Source organism: Miniopterus schreibersii, assembly GCF_964146895.1.
Source record: "Miniopterus schreibersii genome assembly, chromosome: 15".
Lineage (NCBI taxonomy): Eukaryota > Metazoa > Chordata > Mammalia > Chiroptera > Miniopteridae > Miniopterus > Miniopterus schreibersii.
In genome coordinates, this window is record NC_138115.1 from 52668455 (window position 1) to 52686566 (window position 18112).

The 18112-nt window shown below is 45.5% G+C and overlaps 1 protein-coding gene across 2 annotated transcripts in view; it reads right to left on the reverse strand.

Annotated features, from left to right (window-relative positions):
- Window positions 1-18112, reverse strand: part of CNTN4 (contactin 4) — a 375259-nt gene that overhangs the window by 288989 nt on the left and 68158 nt on the right. For both annotated transcript variants that reach the window (XM_081159480.1, XM_081159479.1), the window contains exon 2: window positions 579-629. The gene's annotated coding sequence lies outside the window, so the exon portion shown is untranslated. The remainder of the gene's footprint in view (window positions 1-578; window positions 630-18112) is intronic.

Sequence of the window (18112 nt, forward strand, 5' to 3'; positions counted from 1 at the left end):
AGACTCTAACCTACAGGATCTAAGCTGCCCAGGCCTGGTACTTCCTGACAACAGCCTTGGGGAACTGACAGGTACCCACTTCACATTTTTAGATCTGTATCTTTCATTAAGGAAAACAGTGTCATATGCTCCAGACAGACACACAGCAGAAGGCTTCCCTTCAAGACCTGAGCATTCGCAGGGCCCGGTTAACTTCGTATTTGAGTTAATTTGGCTGATAAAACCTCCTCTCCTGCAAAGCCATTTGCAAAACTGAAACACCATTTCCTTTATTCCCAATACTTTTTCTATTATCCCAAATTCTGAAGTTTTGAATTAACAAATTCACCAGAACCACAGAGAAGCCGCCACAGGTACCCTCTTCCAGACAGACCTGGGAAAGGTCCCGGTTTCCTATCGTCAGGTCTCAATGCACATGACCCCCCTGCCTTCATTACACTCAACCTTTCAGAAAAACACTGATGATGACCTCACGGTGTCAACCTGCAGGGAAAGGAGCTCGATGTTTCCATGGAAACTAAGGAAGCCGGTCAGAGGTGAAGCACCTGCGGGGAGGCCCCTCCCTGCGGGAAGCTTACCTTTCAGGGCCAGTCCTGGGGGCGCATGCCGAGGCTGCTGTGTGGCCGTTCCTAGGAAAAGAGCAAAAGCAGGTGATTAACGCGTCTCCTGGCACACGCGGGCTTCCAGTATCTGATGCCTAACGCTGCCCATCTTAAAATTAAATTAGGAGGGAATGAAGATCAGGTACCGCTGGGTGACTGCCCAGCTTGATGGAAGTGCCCAGATGGGCCGGGATGCCAGGCTCCTCTCCCCCCTGCCTCCCACCTGCTGCGACTTCGGAAAACTCCCACCCGGCCTCTGTTAGTGGAAGGGCCCCAGGGGCCCAGGAGAGTCTGTGGTATTCAGGTTCAGTAAAAGAAACAATATCCTAAGACGGTACTTTACAAAGGGTTTTAAAACAATGAAATGGTGAGCAAGGAAGGAGGAGACACCCATGGTTTTTGTTATTTATATAAATATGTAAAATGAGGGTAACAATACAGAAAACCTGTTCCCATAAACATGGTATTATATGTTCTCTTAAGGCTACAAAGGTAAACTTTAATTGCAAAATAATTTTGCACCCAAGAGTGTTTTTCCGTCCAAGGAAGATACAAGCACGATGTTACTGAGAATAAATGGGCACACTCGCACCTTCATGCTTGCGTATATGTGTGATCCTCTAACCAAGTTCCACTGTAGAGAACTTCAAATAAAATCACTGTCTTGTGATAGTTTTATAACTGAAAATATCAATTAATGTAGATATATATGTAGATTGGCCGCTCAGAAATATCTTCAATTATACAAGTCTAGCCTAACTTACATTTAAATGCAGCATACTTGATTGGAACAGAAATATTATATTTTCTTGATTAGCCAGAAATACAGGATTGCTTGAATTTATGATAAGCCCTCCTGGGTGGCATGATAACCAATCACCAAAGTGAGCACCTAACCACCGTTACTTCTGGGTCAGCAGCAATAATTTCCAGAGGCGAGGACCCAACATGTGCTCCTTACGTTGCTGCTATTTTCAGAAACATAATTACTCTTCTTTCGTCCTTTCTTACATATTCCCAAAAAACAAAGGGCCACAAATGGTTATGGCAAATATAAAGAAGTATTCCTATGAAACAGAAAAAGTCCTATATTCACGGTAACAGAGAGCCATAAGTGCATCACCACTTGTTTTATTTTAACGTGGTCGGTCACCAGCTGTGTGTATGTGAACTGGCTACAGACGTGCGTTACGTGCCTCCAGGCCTGGTTTTGTTGTTCCTACATTAGGGGCAGGTACTGCTAAGAAGGTAAGGCCCTATTTACAGCTTTTGGCACCATTTGCAACTACCACTTACATACTAACAACACAATGCAACATACAGATCACATATCATAGAACTGCACACTTGAAACCTACATGATCTTATTAACCAATGCCACCCCAATAAATTTAATAAAAAAGAAAAAATAATAATAGTTAAAATGATAATAATCCTAAAAAGAAAACACTGGTCAAGGTTTTACTGTTTCTTTTCAACTATTTCTAGAAACTTGGCCTATATATGTGTGTACACACACACACGCACACACAGATGCAACACACATACACACAGGCACACACAGGCACACACACATTCTTTACAGTATGAGAGTGAAAATCACATTTATCCACTAGAAGGACACTGACTTGAAATGAAAACTCAGGCTCTAACTTTATTACTTAAATCATAATTATGTTCCTCTTGTTTCACAGCACAAGCTCCGGGGCAGAGGCCTGGGATGAGATATTGGTTCAATTATTTACGAGCCCCATGATCTTGAGCGATTCATGAATTAACACAAGCCTCCATTTCCCCTATAAAGCGGGGACAGTGCCATTAGTCAGCCTCAAAGAACAGCTGAAAATTAAACAGCACAACACACTTTAGGTAGTGAGTCTGCCCCTTGCACACGGCGCACCTCCGCTACACGAGTAACACTGGAAGGAGCTTCTCAGACACCAGGCCCCGTCTCCTGAAGCGCGCTGTGCGCTCCCCACGGGCAGCTCCAGCACGTGTCTCCAGCCCACGGCAGCTGCTGTCCCAGAGCGTGTCTGGTGAAGGGTCTACTCACAGGGCGAGGTACCAACGGGTCACACACCTGCTGTTGCCCATCAGGTCAGTCCACCTAATGCGAACATTCAAATTAATTTTCACCTCCAGCCAGAGAAACACACAATGACGGGGAAATGGAGTCCAGAGACCACGTGTTCTGAGAGGAGTCCCCAAAGTCCTCCCAGGGACACCGGCACCTTTGCAACGACGAGTCTTCTCAGGAGAAAGGGACGCCCTGGGCCAGGGCGCCGAGAGCGAGCACCTCGGGCCTTTAAAGCGATCCCCGGCATGCTGCGCTGGGTTCACTGTCTCCCACCCTGCGCTTTACAAACTGTATCTAAGTGGGGACGGTAAAAGCTCCAATTTTGTTCACAGCAGCCGCACTGTGTGAAAATTGACAGATTAACTGGAAGAAAGGCTCCCAAGTCACCAGGAGCTCTGACTACCCCTTAGACAGGGCTGAGGGCCATGGGAGACACGCCCAGGAATGCCTGGGTGTCGCTGCTCATCTGCTGGTGGGGACACGCCTGTCCCAGGAATCCGGGTGACGGGGGGAGGCCCGTCCTGGAACCACACCTATCACTCTGGGTGAGGGTAAGGATCTGGCACTGAGGAGTAGCTATTGATTTTCCCAGGTCTTCGGGTCATTGTGTTGATGAATCCTCTCACTGCGACTTCTCACAAAGGGACTGAGCCACCCAGGCTGGTCCCACGTGGATGAATGAGCCTCAGCTAAGTAAACGCAGACTGCTTCTCAAGTGGGGGCCACCGATCACCGGGTCTGGAGAGGCAAACCTTTTTTCTCTATGACCCAGCCAGGTCTGGATTCAGCCGACAGCGCTGGCCCTCACATTTACACAGCACCCGGCAGCGAGTCAGGGAAACACCGGCCGCGCGGTCCACACGAGCACGTTAAAGAAACGGGTAGGTCTGAAGTTATGAGACCTACTTCAGAGACGAGTGACCTAGAGTTCAGAGGTCCTGCCTAGAGACAAAGGTCATTGGGAAGGTGATGGAGGGGGAAAGAAATCCTGAGAGGGAATCAGAGAAAGATACACAGTGGAACAACCTCAATTTAATTTCCTTTTTTTTTTCTTTTTTGAATTACTTATTTTAAAAGTTTGTGTCAATATGCATTTGAGAGATAACTATGGATAAATCAAACCTTCCAAAGGGAAAATGCTGAAGATGCGATGCGATGGTGTGCGATGTCTTACCCCACGGGTACGAGTGAAGTTGATAAAAGTGGCCTCACAATGGAACACACCTCGTGCCTGCTCCACAGTGTTCCCTCAGGAAACGGGCTGTCAGAATGTTCAGCAGAAACCAGAGTTTTTATGTGTTTGTCGCCACTATTTAAATGATCAGCAACTTATACTTGGAGACTTTTCCCTCCAATCATTTAGTACAAATTGAGTTTCTACAATTTTTCAAGTAAAATAGATTGTGTGGAAATATGTCTCAAAAATATCCTGGAAAGGAATGACCTTTTTAAAGCCAAAATGTGCTGTCAAACAGATGAATTAATACACAGAGACTGTTTAATACCTTCTTACTGGAAATTCACCAAAATTTCCATTGTCATTTTTATCTATTAATTTATCATTTTCACCATTAATCATGAGATATCAAATGTGAAAAAGGAAGCTCTGTGTCATGCTGAAAAGATAATCGCATCTCCAAAGTTAAATGGTTGATACAACCCATAGTTTGCCGATCAGGACTCCCAGAGTCACACAGCTAAATGCTTATCCCTGGTAATTACAAACATGAATCCAAGCCTTCCAGTCTAGGTACGCAAACTTTACTGCTACATAAGAAAACTCCCAACTGGCTAGAAGTAGGCCAGTCAGGGTATCCCCACAAATTCTCTGGTCCTACAGTTTAGGCAGCTGCTCACCTTGTCCTCACACGGAGGAAGGGATGAGAGCTCTCTGTGGGGTCTCCTTCATAAGGGCACGAATCCCACTCATGTGGGCTCCACCCTCATGTCCTAATCAGCACCCAAGTCCCTACCTCGTAACCCATCACCTTAGGGACTGCGTTTCAACATCTAGATTTCAGGGGGATGCAGACACTCAGACCATGGATAGCACTGTGTGGCCCCAGTTCTTCAGAGGTCTCAGAATCACCCCCAGTGCAGGTGTTGGTTCAATGTGTGGGGCTCCGCCCCAGGAGCTCTCAGTTATGCTGCCTCATGAAGGACATTGAACAGTTCTTCCTCCATTTCTGTGTTCTGAAACAATTTTGTTACATGAAATTACACATTTATTATTCATTTGAAGTGGTTGGTCCATTAAAATGGCAGCTCAGTGTCTCCCCAATGGGTGTGTGTGTGTGTTATTTTGTGTCTTAATATATTTTTTACTTGAGTTAACTTAGATACTTTGTATTGCTCAAAAAACCATCCATTTCTCTAACATCTTTAATCTCTTCTGTATTGATAGAGCCCCATTATATTTACTGATTATAATGTATATAACAATAATCATGAATACTAATTACTCATTCTGTGTGTGTGTGCTTTCCTTGTTTTTTTCTGCATGAGATTTTTGAGCAGTTAACAATGTCTTGTTTTCCAGTAACGGCTGTTAGACTTACCTGTTTTCTGGTTTTATATCATTTAATAAATTTTTTCATTATTTTCCTGACTCCTATAGCTTTGACTTATTTTCTTTTCTAACTTTTCAAGTTGAACATTAGTTCATTTATAAATGTTACATGATACAATTGTATTTAAAGCTATAAATTTGCCTGTAAGTACAGTTTTGGTCCTTCCCTGTGGGCTTTGTCACACAGTACTTTTATTTTTAAAAGTCACGCTCTTAACAGTGTGTGACTCTAGTGTTCAACTTTAGTTCTTCTTATATCAATGACCACAACACACTCATGACAGTAACCTCCCTCACACACATGTACAAGTGAACATGCAAAAACCACCACCAAAACTCCAGGAGAGCCCAAAAGTACCTGGCTTAGGTCAACTCATCTGAAAATGGGTTTCTCTAACATTTAGGAAAAAAGAATGCGTTTTTGTTCCTTGTACTCACAAGGTGTTTTTTACTACAAAGCATACATATTCCAGAAAGCACATTTTTTGTTACTTGAAGGGAATGAACCATTGGGGTGTCACTAGCTTTCACGAGAACCATGAGGAACATCACAGAGATTTCAGGATCCCCCGGGACGGATTACCTCCTGGCTCAGTGGGATGCAGAATTGCTTGTAGATCTTTGTAACAAATTCGCTGATAACTTGGGGGTGTGCATCTTCCAGAAAAGCAAGATCGTGACCAACATGAACATCCAAACCAAGGGGAAGTGCTTGCTCACCATTATTGTTCAGGGGGGATGAAAAAGAGTTTCAACCAACATTTCTAAAACCTCCACAAGAGCGGGAGGGGAAACAGGGAACCAGGCAGTGGCTTCTAAACCTTCCATATCCCTCTAACCACAGTGATTTGTTCAGCCTCATTTTGGGGGTAAAGCACAGTCCTGTATTCAGAAAGAGATAAAAACAAGAATACTGCACAAATTCATTCTTTAGTTTTACCTTTTGCTGAAAAATAAGTTTTTCACATCATGAAAACCCTCCATGTTGTAAATTATTTTTCATCACCCATTCAATGAACACTGACTAGTGATGACACTCTACCAGACAGATGTCCTTCACTAAGAACCCTCCAAGTCCACACCTCAGGAAAACACCTAAGGACTACCTGAGAAGTCCTGTTATCTTTAAATGCAGGGCAAAGTGTTTTAACAAGGAAATTAGTTGCTTGGAAAACATATTTCTGTTCAACTTCTTTTCATACAAGCACTTTTCTAAATAATTACCTAATTGTACAGGTTTCTGACGTGTTATGAACAGGCATGAGCCTCTCTAGACATGAGGACGTGGCTGCATGAATAGCAGGTGAAAAAGTGGCCACATGGACAGTAGGTGGAATGCAGGCGCTGCCTCCCCTGAGCAGGCTGGAGCTCGGGAGAAAGCCCAGGACATGCTGCCCTGCTGAGGGACCCGGAAGAGCACTGGCCACTGGTCCTCACAGGTGTGCACCTGCACCTCCATTGAGATGTTTCAGTAACAAACCTCCACCCTCCTTGGCTGCAGCTGATACAAAGGGGGTCGGCCGAGGGAGACTAAAAGCATCAGTAGAAAGAAAACCCAGCAGTTCTAGTGTCAGGGAAGGGCCTCTTTCTGCTTCCTGTCAAATGTGTTTCTGTTTGATGTATTTCTTCAATGGTTCCAAGAAAATCATGAAGCAAATTAAAATCAATATAAAATTGCAAATCAAAATACTATTCTAGGGCTGACAGAAAGACAGAGGCAAAAGTATTTCAAATCAAGGGGCAAAAAATCCATTGCCAGCTCAGGGCCAGCACCCTGCTTTCCGAGGAGACTGTGAATCACTCCCGAGGCTGTCTCGAGGCAGGGCAGGCTGAGCTGGGGGGAAACAGCCTTCAATTAGAAACTCACCGCATTCTGTCGGGTCCAATAAGACATTACTCTTATTTCAGGGGGGTGGGGCCCGTGATTTTTATTCGGTCTGCCTCTGTCTCCGACAGCTTCATTCTAGGCTACAGCACTCAGCTATTATTTTTCATTCTTTAGGGAGAAAAACAAGTGTGAAAATCAGGAGGAGAAAGTCAAGGGAGGCCTTCTGTTTATAAATCAAATGTGAAAACTTCAATACGCATCTAGGGCTTTGAGAGACGGGCTGAATGGCTTTTGCGGGCAAGCTAACCAGATCTGTGCACTCGAGCACTTGCAGTGAGAACGTTTTATAGCATTTCGATGGCAGTCCTTTTATAGCTGCAGGATAATGGAAAACAAGTAGGGGCAGAGAAAGAGCAAGGCCTGCTTGAAGGGTTCCCAGACTCACACATCCACGGGAAGTCATGGTGAGTTTAGTTAAAATATCAAGGGACACCCAAGGTCTCACAGGTGATGGATTTGCCACCAGGACAGAGGAGGCCACAGTTAAAGCAACTAGAGGTGGATGGATTAGGCCAGACGTTGGCTACAGCTGATGACAGGGAAGTTAAAAATAAGGACAGTGTGTGATGAAGCAGAAGGTGCTGGGGTGAAAAAGTGGGAATGCAGCCCTTATGCTGTAAACGTCTCTCCACAGATTTGTAAATCACAGAGGATGAGGCTTTTAGGAACAGGGAATGACAGACAGTCTGCGCCATTCACCCTCATACACACCAAGCTGACCGCAAAATACTTCTTATGGGGATCCCATAGCGCCACAGTGTCAGCCATAGTGAAATAACGCTGACCTGTAAAATAAGGTTTCACAACCACCAAGGGGAACGTTCCATGTTATGAAAGGAACAGCGGGGTCTATCGTGGGAGACGTGAAGAGCACCCAGGACATTAGCTGAAGAAAAGCAAGAGCCGAGTCCTGGACTATTGCTCCAACATGCTTCCCTTTCACCACAAAGTCTCAACCAAGAGAAGCTACACTTCCCATCCACGAATTTGGAGGCCCTTGGAGTATTTAATTGTTGTCTGATAAGATTTTCCCATCTTCCACCTGACAACTGAAATATAAGTTAAGATAAAGAGAGATAGTGACATGAACACTACAAGTAAGCTTTTACTACGGCTGTTTCATACTATGTTAAAGTATGAAATAAGGCAGGATTTATGTATGTGTGGGCAGACAACACGACCACACATGTGACAGACTGGAGTTGGACCTGAGACCTTCCAAATATGGAAAACAGAGGCGTCAAATGGTTTCTCTTTAACTCTATTTGCCTAAGAGATAGAGCTTGTTTGGTCCACAATAATGTTTTAAAAAATCTGAGTGAGTTTCAAAATTAAAATATTGAGAAAATACAAAGAAAAATCCGAAATTCCATTTTTGTTTGATATATCGGAGGACCTGGCATCACTAAAACTCCATTCTGTGTTGACAACACTGACTTAACCGGGTGTTCTGTTGAGTCCAGGCCAGTGAAGGCTGGGCTGCAAGGACGTCAATGGAAATGGATAAGTCAGAAGAGTCACAAGCAAAAAAGACACAATATGCATAGAAAACAAATAGACATTTCTCTAAAGAACATACACAAATGGACAATAACATGAAATGTTGCTCAAATCACTAGTGGTTCAGGAAATGCAAATCAAAACCACAATGAGAAATGGTGATGGAAGGAGACTTGACTTAGGGTGGTGAACACATAATACAGTACACAGGTAATGCATTGTTAGAACTATACACTTGAAACCTATATAATTTTATTAACCAATGTCACCCCAATAAATTCAATAACAAATAAAAAATAATAAAAAAGTAATAAAAATCACACAATGTGATACTATTTCATATCCACTAAGATGACTATAAAAAGACAGGCACGCCTCGGCAGTGTGGCTCAGTTGGTTGGGCACCGAGAGGTCACTGGTTCAACTCCTGGTCAGGGCAGTTGCCCGGGTTTCGGGCTCCATGCCCGGTAGGGGGCATGCAGGAGGCAGATCGATGCTTCTCTCTCTCATCGATGTTTCTTTCTCAGCTTGAAGCAACATGCTATGGGAAAAGCCAGATGCAAAACTCTACTTATTTTAATATTCTATTTGTGTAAAATGTTCAGAATAGGCAAATCCATAGAGGCAGAGTAGAGATTCATGGTTTTCAGGGACTAAGGGAGAGGCAAATATGATGTGGCTACTCATGGACACAGGATTCTACTGGTTTTAAAAATAATCTGGAATTAAACAGTGGAGATGGTTGCACAACCTTGTGAATATTCTAAAAACCACTGAACTGTCCACGGTACAAGGCTGTGTTTATGGTACATGATAGACTTTTCCATTTGGAAGAGGAGAGCCACAGGACTACTTTTATGAAAGCATCAGTATCTCACGTGGACTGGCCTAGACAGAGGAAGAGCTATGCGAGAGGAACGCGAGACCGCGAGCCAGACACTGGTGCAGGGGCTGGGTGAGTGCATTACTCAGAAATCCAACAATGAGTGAATGCAAAATACTAAGAAATAAACACATGAAAAGGCATGACCAACCAAACAAAAAGGAAAGAAGCAAAAATAATTCTTAAGGCTTGCCTGAAGCAAACATATTGTAAAGTAACGTTCAGTGAGTCCCCAGACAGAGGCAATGGACAGTCCACCCCGTTGCCTTTCTGCGAGCAGAGCCTGCCCGATGCGCCCGCCACGCTGGGCTGCCCACTCCCCACAGCGGAGGCAGACACTTCCAGCCCTGCTCGCTGCGGCCTCTCATGATCACTGTGCCCCATTCCCACAGCTACGTCTCAAATGGGAAAATCTGAAAGCAGTTGTCGGCTCTGAGCAGGAAATGAGTGTCAGGCCATAGCAGCCCTTGAGAAACAGTCCTATAAACGAATTCTATCTGCACACTGGGTCTCCTAAGATTTTTAGAACAGCAGCCACGCCTCTATAAGCTGTTTATGAATAAATAAATGACGGCATACATTTCCCATTGGCCAACACACTCTTGTTTTATAGCATCTTTTATGTTTTTAAAACATACCACCTCAAGATTATCTCACAGAAATGCAGTGCTGTCCAGCTCCATACCATAGATTACACTGAGGAGAGTCCACCCTGTTCACTCACGTCTGTTAAATAAACATCCTGGACTATGAGCATCGTGTGACACGTTATTTGTTGGGTCAGATCACAGGATGTGATAGAGCTGACTCTTTGCCTTCGTTGTTTTCCTAATTACCAAGGCCAACAGTGTTGCATATAAATTATGCTGTGAATCCAAGCGAGGAGATGTTAAGTATCCTACTCCAAGTGATAGAACAGCTCTCCCCTCCCCTTGGTCCATCTTTCATCATAATCAATGTCAACGATCATGTAAAATTCAAAAAAGGACGAATAGAATCTGGCTCTAAACAGGTTTCATTGACTGTAAATGGCATAGAGGGACAATCCAACTGATATCTTCCAATGAGGTACTTATATTTAATTTTTCCTTAAATATACTATATTTATGCTTTAGTAACAGGAAATTTATAACATCTGCCATCGTAACAATGAACATAATGGTTACATAAGCCATAAAATAACAAATTTAATTTGATGTGACTGATGAAATTAACACATACAAACTTGGACTACAGAAAATGATTTGTAAAATACATTTTATACTTGAGACAGTGGCTCCCAACTCCCCCTTACACTGTAAGGAATGGTCATGTCGCCAAGTGATCCTTTTTCTAATATTATTGTGCATCTGACGTATTAATATGTAATCTAGATTTATAAGAAATTTGACTAACACTCAAGCAAAGGTGATACCTTATTGTTACATTAAATATACTTGTTACACTGTATTCCAAGGTCCAATCTACTCTGAAAACACTTTCCTTCTCTTACTACAATTGGGTAGTATGACCCCTGAGTTGCGGGGTCAGCTGAGGGGGGTCTGGGGCCCGCTCCGGCTTCCTCAACAACTACGCTCCCAGGCCGAGTCCCAGGAGCCCGGGCTCTGCCGCCTCAGCCTGGAGCTGTCCTCCCAGCTGGTGCTGACAGGGCAGCTGAGCTGTCCCATCGCCAGGAGCAAAATGCCTCCTGCAGTTGGTTATGAGTCAGCCTAAGGAGGGGGAGATGGGCAGCAGAGTCAGAGTTAAAAGAGCATGGATTAGCGCCCCTCAACTAGTAAATAACTAAATAAAATGCACAGCCATACGATGAGGAATTTTCGCAATAAAAATTATTGATATATTTTGCAACATGGATGAACCTTGAAATATGATACTAATTGAAAGAAGTCAGTCACAAAGCTGACATACCGCCCGGTCCCACTGATAGGAAGTGTCTGGAATCAGCAAATCTGCAGAGACAGGAAGTCGGTCGGTGGTGGCCTGGAGCTGGGATGACTGGGTCGGGGAAAAGAGCAGAGCTTGCTGGTTGAATACAAGGTTTTCAGGGGGTAGCAATAAAAATATTCTAACATTGACGGTGGCGATGAATCAACATGATGATTCTTCTCTGCGAATACACTAAAAACCATTAAATTGTGCACGTTAACTGGTGAATTGAATGGCAGGTAAATTATATCCCAATGAAACTGCCATCTTTTAATAAGACCACAGATTTATGTCACGGCGGTACCGCTGAGGAGCTCGGGGTGATGGGGAGTCACCTCCATTCACAGCACCTGTACTTCCTTGTACTGAAGTCATTTCTGTACATGTCAGGGGTTTAAGACAATGTCTCCTACAACCAACATGAGCTGTGTGACAGCTGACCAGAGCCCCTTCTTCCAGGTGGCTCCTGCAGCTGGCTGGTGGCTGTCACTGTACGTGACATGAGCGTCAACACAAGGGCATGGCATTGTCCAAAATCCCACCCGCACGTTTACTCTTCAATATCGATGGAGCCCATACTGTGTGCTTCGCACTGTCAGGTAAAATGAGACCCCAGATGCACTGATAAGCTGTGGGTGCCACATCCACACATTTCACTAGATGCCCCTCCCCAGGGGACAAGGTGGCTGGTGTCCTTCACATCTACTGTGGGCAGCATGGGGGGCTCCCTGTCCTTCGTGCTCTTCCAGGGAGAGGCTGGATGGAGAGGGAGGAGCCCTACACAGAGCAGAAGCTAATGGCAGGGACCTGGCTCTCGGAGGTCTGGGCCGGAGAATGCACCTGAGCAAACAGGATCGTATCCCAAACTACCTTTGGTGATGAGGTCAGTTCAGGTTTACCAGTTAGCTCGAACAAGCACTTCTCCACAACATCATTTTATTAGGTTATTTTTAAATTACGTGACCAGATTATTTGATGGTTTACAAAATAGAAGTTAACAGTCCATTCCCAACTCTGCCTTCCCCACAATATTTCTTTCACAGAGAAAATACTAATATGAATGAGTTCAACTCCAATTCGGTCAGAATAAAATACTCCCCTGGGTCTGATTTATACGACGGGGCCCCACCGACATCCCCCTCACCAGTTTCAGGCTGCAGCTTCAGGTTTGGGGTGGTCTCTGTCAAGCAGATTGCTAATCTGTGGGAGCCAGGAGTGAATTTCAACATTTAGTTATTATCGAATGGCTCAGGGATTTTTTTTTAATGCAGAGGCAAAGCCAGCCTGCACCCCACCTTCGGTGGCCTCGGCGCACCAGAGGCCAAAAGTGGGTGCACCTCCGTGAGCCACAGCAGACTGCACAGGGCTGTTCATGACGCCGCCTCGTTCCCGGAGGGCCCTGCCTCCTCTTGCTGTGACTGTAATCTCCGCTCAAGGCTCACAATCAAATTCCTTTCAGATCGAAAGAAATAAAGAGCAAGGTGAAGCTGTAAAAAAACAGCCATCGACAGAAAGGTCACGGCCCCTGGCGTGAAAGGAAACAAAGTTATTCTCTGGCCCGTGATCAGATTTACTCCTGACACAGTGCAGAGCCATCCTCAGCCACAGATTCTTTCTAACTAGTCGTCAAGCATGTGACGAGCTCTCTTAATTCAATCTCCTCTGGCATTTATTGTGTCTCATGAAATATCAGAACGCCAACCAGGATTTATAAAAATGCATTTATAATTTAATAAATGGTTAAAACAGATTATTCATGGGCACAGATAATGCAGACCATAATCATCTAAATTGATATGGATTTCTGTTTTCCTCCCGACTGCAAAAGTAATTAGTGTTTGCTTGCAACGTCTTTTATTCTACGGTAATGGGTGCTAAAAATACATCTGTATGCATTTGAGATTTCAGCATCACTACTGTAGAGCTGACCCTCAACAGCAGAACATTTGGGGGATTTATATACTTCAATTTGCAGTGAAATCAATAAAGGGTCAAGGGCATATCAAGGTGGCTTAGCCCAAATCCGGATTTGAGGACTAATACCAGCGTTTTGAGGATGGTTATCTACCCAGTTGTTCCTTTCTGCAGGTGAGCCAAGCTGCTATTTGAAAGTCCCCAAATGGGCAGTCTTCATGCTATTTTCAGGTTTCTCTGATAAAACATTTTATTTAAAAAAGAGGAAGGTTCACGGACTGAATACACCCTGATCCTCTCTCCAGGGTAAATGGAAAAAGCAAACAGCCCTAAATGAGGATGTTCCTTCCACCATTTGGGCTCAAAATAAACATCCACTTGCTGCAATTTCAAGGCCCCTGGCTCTAAGGAACATGGGTTGTTTCAAACATAAATTGTAAAACTTCCCAAATAATCCCGCCAGCTATTTCGAGAACTTTACACAAACAACTCTGCCCTGACACTGTCTCCACGGTTCTGCCTTTTCCAGGTCATACAGCTGGAATCATACAGTGTGTGGCCTTTCCAGATGGGCTTCTCTCCCTCAGCCACGTGCATTTAAGGCTCCTCCATGTCTTTTCCTGGCTTGGTAGCTCCTTTCTTTTTAGTGCTGAATAATATTCCACTGTCTGGATGGACCACGGTTTATACCTTCACCTGCTGAGGGACATCCTGGTGGCTTCCAGGTTTAGACAACTATGAATAAAGCTGCTACGAACACCCATTGCAAGGTTTTTGTGTGACAAGCGTTTTTAAGTCCTTTGGGCAAATACCAAAGAGGCTGATTGCTGGATTACTAGTTTTTAAATTTGAATGAGGGAGGAACAGAGAGAAGGGTGGGGGATGGGAGGGGGAGGGAGGCATGAGAAGACCGGCTTTAATTCCATGTTTCGGGGTCGCTTTGGTGCCTACAGAACGTAATTAGGAAACTACCTTCTCAGAATGCGAGGTTAATTGGATGATTAGTTGAGCGACAGAAGAGGTACTGCATATTAAAAAAACTAATATACTAATTCTAACGAGTGAGTAACTCTAACTACAGGGACAAAAGCACAGTCTGAAAATAAGCCTGTGAAATACCAAGAAAAGGCTGAGACTAGAGTTTATTTTGACTGAGAAGATGAAGACAGCCCTGTCGGAGGGAGAAAGTTAAAACTGGACATTTATAACTGTTTTCATATAATAAAATGGGATATATAATTAAAGATAATTTACTTAAGGACCAGACCAGTGCATCATTTATCCACTTAACTGTTCCCTCATCCAATACCCACTTAGTGTCCACAATGTACCAAGTGCTGTTTGAGCTGCGGACACACCCTCAACATGCGTCAGAAATCCCTGGTCTCATGAAGCTGAAATTCATGTATCAATAGCCCCGATAGCCCCGCGACACGAGTACCAAAGAAGGAAAGTGTACAGCATCCTGTAAGTCAGAAACACATCGGGGGTACAATGGGAGGGGTTACACTGGGCAGAGGGTCCTGGGAGCTGCAATTTTATATAAGCAGGCAGGGCAGGCAGGTGAAATCTAATTCATGTATCTTTTTAAATCTTTTGCAGGGCTCTTTTTAAAATGGCAACATAAACTCTTAACAAAATCTTCAAGATATTCTGTAATTTTTGAAGTCATTGTTAAAACATCAAAATATTTAACATCACTTGACGATATTATACAATATGATTTACACAGATGACTTGGTTTCTTTCCGATGGAAATTTAAAAATAACACCAGAGGAAATGCCCGTCCTACGATTCTTTTCAGATATAAATTACAAAGCGTCATGTGTATTCTGATAGCTACAAATAACATGTTAGCTGATACCTCACCTCCAATCTGGAAAACTCAAATGAACCGATGGAAAGACATTACAGCTGGCATTTAAAGCACGCTTAGACTGATTTTATACTGAGGTTTAAATCTTCATTTAAACAGGTTCTTTAGGTGGTGAGAACTGTCATAAAAGTTCCATAGCTTCCTGCTCCTGTTTGAAGGACACACCCTTGAAAACTTAGGGAGTCTGGGGAGCACACCCAAGATGGGAATCCAGCCTGGGTTCACCTGTCAACACAGCGAGCTCTGTGGTAGGCAGGGCGCCTCGTCCATCACACAGGCACCCGGACGTCTATGCAGTTCGTCTGTCACAGGGAGCCCAAGAGCTCCCTGCTGCCTGTGGGTAGGTGGAGACACCTGCTTATCACACCATAATTAGCCACCTAATTTCCTCTCTGCGTGTAAAACAGGAGAGAAGCCACTGCGTCTCACCCTGGAGATGGGAGCTTAAGGTTGAAGTATTCCTGGGACTCCTGTCGCTGCGTCCTACACATTTTAACTTCACACAGAATGGCATTTGCACCACATGGCTGATGAAGGAGATAAAGGGATGCAGAGTACCTCAGAAAGAACCGAGCTTTTCAAGACTGGTGGTTTATTTTCCTCCCAGATAGATATCCAGACGCAGGTAAAGGTACAGAGGAGACAGATGTAGATCGATCACACATGAACTAGAATCTAATTTACGCAACAAATCCACCTAGAGACTCGACTGTGACCCACCTGCATGGACCGAGGTCCTAATACACAAAGATGCCCGGTGAAAACATCCAACTCCTGCTCTCAGCACAGGTAAGACCTAGTGGCATTAGCCGGGTGTTATGGCTCTGCCCTGAAAATGTTTCCCCCGGTCCCTTACCAAGGCTGCTGGAGATGCAAAGGCCTTAGACTCAAAATGAGGTTGCTGGTAAGTGCTGAATCCTGGCCGGATGGAAGCCCAGGACCGGCTGCAGCAGAAGCGGAGGGGGATGAAAGGGGCCCCCACCTGGCCACGAAAGAGGCCAAATTCCACTTCTGGGTATTTACCCAAAGACATCCAAAGCTCTAACTCGAAAGACGCCTGCGCCTGTTAATCACAGCGCTGTTTCCAAAAGCCAAGCGTGGGAGCAACCCGGGTGCCCGTGGACAGGGCGGACCAGGGAGCGGTGCGTTTGCTCGGCGGAGTGGGCCGCGGCCGAGAAGAAATGAGCCCTGCCCTCTGCAACAACACGGGGGGCCGGGGCCCCCTTACGCTGAGTGAAATGAGTCAGAGAGGGCAGGACAGAGACCATACGATTTCACTTACATGTGGAATCTAAAGAACAAAATAAACAAAATAGAAACAGACTGACAGTCGCAGAGAACAAATTCATGGCTGCCAGACAGGACGGGGCTTGGGGACTGGGTGAGAAGGAGAAAGACGCTCAGTACACAACGCCAGACATAAGAACGGTCATGGGGATGCAAAATACAGCACAGGGGATACAGCCAATGCCACTGTGGTGACTACGGGCGGTGTCAGACGGGCACTAGGCCTCATACGGTACAGAAATGCCCGGTCACTGTTGTACCCCTGACCGAATATAATACTGAGTGTCAACTGTCACTGAAAATTTAAAGAGAAATAAAGCAGCCTGTCTAACGTTCCCTGAGACCCACAGAGCATCCCTGCCCCAGCACGAACGGCTCCGTGAACCTGCACACGACTGTCCTTCCACACCCAACATACTACACTGAGCACAGGGTAAAACTGTCGGGGCCCAGGACATGGGTTCCTGTCCCTTCACAGCCCACGCCCACCCCAGGATCAATCCCTCCGGACCACACCTTCGCAGTCCCGCTGGGACACATGCAGAGTATGATCACTTCACATCCTGCTCCAGCTGTAGCCCAAGAGGCAGCAGGTTCCAGAGCCCGGCTTATGGCAGAGAAAGCCCTCAACACGGTCATGCAGGAGAGGGACTGACTCCAGGGGGAGGACCAGAACCAATGAAGAGGTATTTTCTCAGTGTACATAAGAAAATCTAATTCTCTCCAACAATATAATAGGCTACCTCAGGAAGCACTGGGTGTAGTCACAGCAATTGAGGAATGTTTTCGGGGGGCCGCATGGTCAGTGAAGAGTAGACCCGTAGAGCCCGGCCAGTGTCGCTCAGGGGCTGAATGTAGACCCCTGAACCAAGAGGTCACCGGTTCAATTCCCGGTCAGGGCACGTGCCCGGGTTGCGGGCTCGATCCCCAGCGGGGGGTGTGCGGGAGGCAGCCGATCAGTGACTCTCTTCATTGGTATCTCTCTCCCTCCCTCTCCCTTCCTCTCTCTGAATCAGTACAGACACGTTGAAGGAGTAAGAATCAGAGTGGACGCGTGGAGAAGGGTTAGAGACACAGCTCCACCCCGTCCTGCACTCCCAGGCCTCCCAACGGTCACTTTCGCAGAAAGTTCACGGGTCGCAGAGGAGATGGGATTGCTGCGTGACAGCCAGGGCGCGTGGACAATGACGCGGAGCCTGAGGCAACGTTGGGCCGTAAACCGGACGCCCTTCAAACAGCTTCCTCTCCCCCCGGAGCTCTCCCCTTCCATTTGCTACATGTCTCAGGGTTTCTCAAACCAGCTGCGAAACTGCTGATTGTCTCCAGCGAGCGCCTTTGTTGGAGAGAGAATGGCTCTTTGAAACGTCTCTTCCTATGAGACGGGGAGGCAGCTTCGCCTCCTTTACAGACACACACAGATCAACTCAAAGAAACCTGCTTATTCCTGAGGCAAAAGGCGGGGTCAGCTCAGGAGATGGTTCTTTCGTGGCTGCTGAGTGGGATTTCTCCGCCCACGGCTAGTCTGGCACCCGAGCCGGGAAGGGCTGAACGCTATCTTTCAGACCCAGGCCGACCTCACTCTTCAGAGC